Source organism: Geospiza fortis, unplaced genomic scaffold, assembly GCF_000277835.1.
Source record: "Geospiza fortis unplaced genomic scaffold, GeoFor_1.0 scaffold200, whole genome shotgun sequence".
Lineage (NCBI taxonomy): Eukaryota > Metazoa > Chordata > Aves > Passeriformes > Thraupidae > Geospiza > Geospiza fortis.
Genome location: NW_005054353.1, coordinates 4,741,544 through 4,749,115, shown reverse-complemented (window position 1 = coordinate 4,749,115; position 7,572 = coordinate 4,741,544). Strand labels below are relative to the sequence as shown.

General features: G+C 37.4%; 1 long non-coding RNA gene across 1 annotated transcript in view; it reads right to left on the bottom strand.

The window, feature by feature from the left end:
• Positions 1 to 7,572, bottom strand: part of LOC115948152 — a 27,249-nt gene that overhangs the window by 13,358 nt on the left and 6,319 nt on the right. The gene's annotated exons all lie outside the window — the stretch shown is intronic.

The following is a 7,572-nucleotide window of genomic DNA, read 5'->3' as shown; positions in this document are numbered from 1 at the left end:
AAAGAAAACTGAGCATCATTTGCTCTCCTACATAACTACACATGCATAAAGCATATTCTCCTACATGAGGACTGCTAGGACAATTACACTTTACTGAAAGTATATGCTCTTGCTTTTAGATGGAGATGTGCTCATATCATTTGAAGGGTAGTGTAAAAAAATATTATTGCTGTAGCTGTGCTGTGCTTCCTGACCAAATTTGCTTAAACTGTGACACATCACTGACAAGATTTCCCTCTACTTCTCTAGGGATATATATTCAATATCTTGGGAGCACACTGCCATAAGCAATGGCTCTTTTCAAAATCCATATACAAGAATATACCCCACAGTTTTCACTATCTGGATTTATTCCCAGAATAATTTCAGGAAATTTCTAGGCCATTCTATACAAATAAGCTTTTCTAAAATATTCTTTGGGAATAAACTCTAGAAGCAGATGGATCACAAACACTGGAGCCCAGCAGGAAACAGATTATTAGCAAAGTCAGCATTTGCACACTTGGGACTTTATGTTTAAAACTGATGATTTGTTGGTAAAAAAATAACATAATCCATTTTGGTCTTCTGAGCAGTGTCTTAGTTATATCTGTGGTATTCCGCTATGTTTGTCCAACATCTTCATTCTTACCTTCATGATGTTTCCAGAGTTTGTGCTACTGATAAAATGCTCTGCCTTATTTATTTGATTATATAAAGAATTAAATTTCACATCACCTTCCTGTCCATGTGTGAACACCAAAATGATTCTTGAATAAAAATGTGCCACATCCTTTTTTTCTGGAAAAAGAAACTGCCCTCAGAGATTCAGTGAGTGGGCTATTGGAGAAAATTAAGTGGCAAAACAGAGAAGTCAGTGATGTATCAAAAGACTTATTAATTCCAGTTCCCTTGGGAACTGTACCATGTTTTGCTTGACATTACAAAAGATTGATAGGTGTGAATTATTCTCCACTGGAGGTGAATACCAAAGCATATTAAAAAGCAGTACCATTTCAATTGGATTTCCCATGTCCTGCCCACTGAATCAAGTTTTCTTCCATTTCACATATAACATTTACCAAAACTTTTCAACACTGAAAAAAACCAATGAAAAATATTAAGAGGGAACTGGCAGGGGTAATATTTGGAGAATAGATCCTTCATTCTTAAATATTTCTAAAAGACTGTGACAAGAAGTGATTTTTAAAAGTATTTCATACATTACAATAAAATATATATTTACTTTATTTGACTTAAACTTACTCTATAACTACAGTAAATTCATAATTACATCTGATGTAACTATGGATCAAAATTTACATGGAAATTTTTGCTTGAACATAATTGCACTTGCAAGCATTCTCTCCTACTAATAGTCAAACTTCAATCTCAATCTATCCTGACACAAACCACTGATGTACAGCTAAACAACTAGGCAGGCAAGAAAAGCAATATTTCAACAATTCTTCAAGTTATTGTTGTCTCAGGACAAAAAAGCCCATACTTACTTAATGAAAAATATTACCAATCTCTAGGGTGTATAAAACAAATTGGTTTTAATGCAGCAGTTTTGGCTCTTATTAAAAGCATGTGGAGATTAATTTCTTTCTTTTTGAAGGTAAAATGAGTTAACTCTGCCAACACTTACAGAAAAGTTCTAATGTTCTTAAGCACTTCATAAAACCCCCCAGGCCACAGAGTTCTCTTTTGGTGACAATGTAGGTATCATGTGAAACATTAAACACCTAATAATTAAAATTTACAAACTAGATTCTTTTTTGCAAACTTTAAGGTATAAGCAACAAATTTAATTTCTACATTCAGTCTAAATAAGTCCTTTTCATAAATGGACACTATTTTTAGGATACGATTATCCAGTTTGATCTGAAATTAGAAGCAAAGTGTCAATAAATACATGCATTTTTATACTGTTTTGCAAATGAATATTGAATAGAATACTGCCACCTTTTGGCTATTATCTGGCCTTAAAAATGCAACTTCTTTGTAAAATTTCTAAAAACATTAGATATGTAATGATTGATTGTTCTGAAGAAATCAGTTGGTCAATAGGCAAATGTTATGCTTATCATTAACATACTGTTGATGTAAGAATAAAACTTTTCATACTGAACTGCACAGTATTATCCTATTATTTCAGGATAATGAGCAAGTATTTTCACAAGGGCTTTTGTCTTTAGCAGAAAAGATGCATCCATAGCTTGACAGCAAGCTAATGGAATTACTACTTTACAATCACAGCAATTCTTCTACTGCTTAGAGTTAAATAATACTTCAGTGCAATTCATGCACTCAGCTTCATAAATACTGAATCACAGACTGATTCTCAGAAAATTCTTGCTGATGAAGTTAATCATAAGCATTTAAAAATGTGAAAGGTTAAAGGCATGTAAGTATTTCAGTAACCTCTGAAAGAAGGACTCTAAAGTCATGAACAAATGATGCTACTAGAACAGGCAGTGAAGAAGAATTGGGATTTGGGGTTAATGCCGAGCAAGTGTTCCAAGTCACTGCAGAGAGGTTCTCCCAACTGTGGGCTAATCAGGTCTCAATTTAATTCATTTATGCTGAATAAATTAAATAAGAGGATTTGATCCATCTTTAGGGAAGAGTTCGCTGATTAAAAAATCAGGAAAAATAAGTACTCCCTTTTTTGTTTCGCTATTTGTTTTATCTGTTGAGGTGTCTGATTATCAAGGTACACAGAAGGACTAACACTTCTCTATGGGCTACTTTAAATCAGATCCTATAAGCTACAACATGTTTACTATAAAGTCATCTATCTCAACTCTCCAGTTTTGCACTGTCAGACAAAATAACTAGTAACTTGATGAAAAATACAAAATCCCCACTAGACTGCTTTAATTAAAAGGAGAAAGGTTCTTACCCAACTCCCTGTAAAATGCCAGCGCCATAGTTAAGTGGAATACAATTTTCATTTGTAAGCATTTTCATACCATTATGCTTTAAAGAGCATGTTAAAAAGCAATAACCATTAATCATTTTGCTACTTTAAAGGCAGCATTCTTGTATCCTTTTCCCTACTATTGTAAATACTTTGTATGTCAAAACTTTGTTAAATCCTATCAGAGTTAAGCAGAAAGATTTCACTAGACTGGAAGCTTGATTTTCATCAACAAGTATAAACACTTGAAACTATCCTGACAACATTTTGGAATTTCAAGATAGCATTCCCATCTAGAGAAGAACAAACAGCAAGATTCCTATACTTTTAGCCACTAATGAAGTAGTTTCACCTTTTAAACCAATCCTATTAAAAATACCTGCATTTTTCCACATATTGGCTATTGGCACAGACCAAAACTGTGCAGGCTCAGTTGAAACTTTTTATACAGCAAATTTGTTCTTCAGAATTAAGTAAGTGTATAAGCAATTAGCTTCAGACACTTTCTTCCCCATCTATCCTATTCCAAACTTTTTTTTACCAAGATAATCTGAAGAGGACCACTAGGAATATTCACAAAACGCCTGGTTTTTGGGAACAAAATTTAAAGCAACATTTCACTTTGACAAATAGCCCTCACTAACCTTTAAAAATTTGCCTGTAGGGATAAAATGACAAATGACTCTCACAATGGGACTTATTAGACTTTTAGATTATTGCTCTAACAGGGCCCTTCAGGAAATACTGTTTCAGATTATATCAGCACTTCCATTTTTCAGGGCCTAATAACTCAGTTTGAAAGAAATAACCAACCAAAAGAAGCAAAACAAAAACCACACACGCACCTTCCCTGGGGGATGAAACTTAACACATGATGTCATGAATGAACCTTGCTTCAAAATTTAAAACACATTAAGTTTCACAATATTCTGTGCTCATTATGCAGCTCATGATGCTCATGATATTCAAATAAGAGTATTGCAAAAGATTAGCATAGGCTACAGAAACATTTTCAGTATTTTGAGAGGGGAAGAAACATTTGACGTCTTTAAATGTCTTAGAAGTGATTTAACATAGTGGTGAAAATTCTGTGCTGCTGCAGGCAGTATTAGCTGTTAAACTTATGCTCTGGTTCAAATCCTCTATCTGTTTCAGACCCCTTCAAAACCACTGAAGTCAACAGACAAAACTCACTGCCTTCAACAAGTTTGGATCAAAGTCCTTAGAATTATATTATGCCACAGACAACCCGTCTATCGAATATACCAGACATTTCGAAATACCAGTCATGTTAGGCAAGGAGGGCATAATTATTGAGATCTAAGACATCATAGTCTATTGACTGAAAGCAGTAATACATACTGTAGAGATCAACACTTGTATTACAAGTTCAACAGTGAGAAAGGAAAGTCAGCTTCCCCTTCACCTTCCTGGCTGAGGCTGCATTCAGAGCAGGGATTCTGAGTAAGCTCACAGAGGAGGCAATCACAGCATTATGGAGTAGCTATTGTCCTCAGATGGAAGAGAAGCCCACAGCCACAGCGTGATCAGTTGGCAGAAGCGCCTAAACCATTTCTCCTTCCACTGAATTTTCCTGAAGCAACTATGTTTATTACATATCTACTAAAAAACTTAAGCGGTGGACTCAGTAGAAGAATGCTAGTAATAAGTGAGTATATTTATTTCAGATACTTCTTTAGCAGTAACAATTGCATCTTTCCTTTTTAATCTACTCTTTCATGATAAAACTTTTCAAGGTGTTCTTAAAACTATATTCACTGAGAGTTCAAACTGTCAAGGCCATACAGTACGATTGATAAATAGCGAGAATTTAGAAGAGCTAGAAAATGTGAGAAGCCTGTCTCTCGAACATCTTAACATGAAACTGGCAACAAATTTACAAAGGGTGCCTCAAAAAAGAATTTAAAAATAAAATAAAATCCAAACCAAACTTTGTCTGCTCTTTTCTTTCTACATCTTACACTCATCAGATAGGAACACCAATATGTGTTCTGCTTCAAAAGCATTGAGCTCACCTCACATTTTGTAAGGCAGCAATCTCTTTACTATGGCACCTTACTGACTCTTTGAATATGTCCAGACTGGTCTGCAAGCTTTGTGGCGACTCTCGGACTCAACCTCCTAAAAATCCAGACCCCGTAAGTAAACCTGGATTTCCTACCAAAAGAAAGAAGTGCACTTCCAGCTCCTTCTTATATGGAAAAAAAGATGACAGGGTGCATAGGCAGTACAGAGCTCTTCATGAGCACAGAGAATTTGTTTCCTTTTCTGCCCATGAGCTACTCACCTATCTTTAACTTATGTCCTGTTATATGACTTGTTCCAGCAAATGTTTTAGTTGTTGTTTCTCTTACTCATTTTATCCCTATTTGGATCTGCTGTGCCATCTCCCGCATTGTACCCCACTAAAATTGTCCTTAGCTTATTTCTTTGAGCTGTCTTTGTGTAATTTATTATCTCCATATGATCGTCTAGTAATATTCTTACACAACTTTATCTCATGTATCAATCATCCATTCTATGTATTGTCCCACAATTATCACAATGAATGTAGGCTACTGCAGCTGTGGAAGAACAATGCCTTCAAAGACAGCTCTCAAACAAAAGGAGAGAAATGAACATCTTCACCACAACCCCCGCCCCCGTGAGAAATTGTGCTTTCCACTGTCTTAGACTCATTACCGACTGGAGGCCCCTACAACAATTAAGTACTCCAAGAGACCAGAGTGAGGTCAGATCTCTTCCTCTTTTCCTGGTCCTGCCACCAAGCTATTGTGCTAGCTCTCAGTAAGTCTTTATCATCTCCCTGCTTCAATTTTCCTCCTCAACAAATGCGCCTAAAATGTTATCCCTCCTGGAGAAGTTAATTTGAGATGAGTACAGGGAACACTGTAAGATTGGAATGTTTTTCTTGTGGTTAGCATGGTGACGCAGTCCACTTCCCATGGACAAAGCCTGAGAACAGGCAGGGTTTCTTTTTGTATTTTCAGGCATCTTTGTTGCATTGCTGTTGCAGGAAAAAAAAAAAAAAATTAAGCAATTGCAAGCAGGTGATGAATGTGTCTATACCAGTGTGAATATCTGAAACTGAACTTTATATCCTCAGGAAGACTGCTAGTTTCCACTGACCACCAGTACAGTCTGGATATAAATTTTGATAACATTGTGACCAAACAGCAGCACATCCCAACTCCTCCAATTAATACAGAGACAGAAGTCCCAATTAGGAGGCTGATCATGCATTGTGTTTCTACACAGACTACTTGAGAAAATGAGAGACTAAGAGCCTCAAAGAAGGTTTTTCCAAAAAAAAAAAAAAAAGGCATGGCTTTAGAGGAGAAAAAAAAAAGAGGCTTGGAAAGGAGGCAGTGAAAATCTCAGCTGGAGTAAAGATCTCAGGGGTCAGGGGAATGTGTGGAAACAACTGCCAGGGGGTGCTCAGGGACCTTGGTCTGTAATGACTGAGGCCAGTAGCCATGAGCAGCGGCACACAGAGATCCAATATGGCTTTGGTTCCAGCATTCCTGGACCAGCCGTGACCACCCGGCTGGAAAGGGAAGCCAAGACCTACTAAATATAATGCTGAAGGAGAGCAAGTCCATGTGAGATAATCTAATAGAGTGAAAACACTGATCTTGTTGGTTCTTGAACAAACCCAAGTAACCAGATCCAGTATGGCTGCTGGTTCCTGCCTTGCCCATGAACATTACAGGGTAGTATTCTGTAATGTATCCTGTAGCAGAGTCCCATCCTTTTGGAAGAAATGCTGTCTGACACTGATGCACAAGGCTCTGGATGTATTAGACCATTGTGAATACAGCTTTTTTGTAGGATTTGCCATGGTGACTGTGACCATTCTCATGACCTCATGAAGACAGGTATATAAGGTACAACCCTCATCCACATGTGAAATATATTGCCTGTATTTATACAGCATGCTCAGCTGACATCTCCAGACTGCCCTGTAACCCACTTTATATAGTCCAGAGACTCCCACAGCAAGGCACTTAGCACTACCAGCAAATATTCACCACCACAACTTTCTAAGCTACTCACTTCTGTGAAACTACTACAGGCAGGCAGGATATGGCCTGGCAGCCCCTGTCCTGCCCTGCAGCAGAACTGGAGAATGGGCACGGGGCTGTGATCTCTGACACCCCACCCTCCAGGCTACCAGGGCCAGCCTAGACTGCAATAAATTGAGAAGGCTGACAACAGACAACAATTCTGAAATGACAAATTATTCCTTCAGTAAATGCAAGTAAATATGCAGCTGCCAGGAAACATAAAGACTGTCTCTGGTTTTAATTGTCAGCTCTTCCTAAGTTACCTGAAATGAATGTCCAGTCCATATGCTCACAGTATCTCATCTGTCCTGTCCATTTTCCTGAACAACCCTAAGTCTCTCTTCTCTTAAAATTCAGCCCTGCTGCGTAAGAACGCTACCCCGTGCAGACTAAATTATGTATTTGGCAACCTAAGACTGGGTGTAGGGTGGGCTGGTTTTTAAATAGAATTGTACATAGAAAAATAATAATTAGAAGAAATACAGCTCCCTTCCACCTTCTTCTGACTCTGAACTGTTTTCTGATGTGAAGTTTTTGGCCAGGTCCACCACCTGATTACAGAGCTATTGATTTTGAACC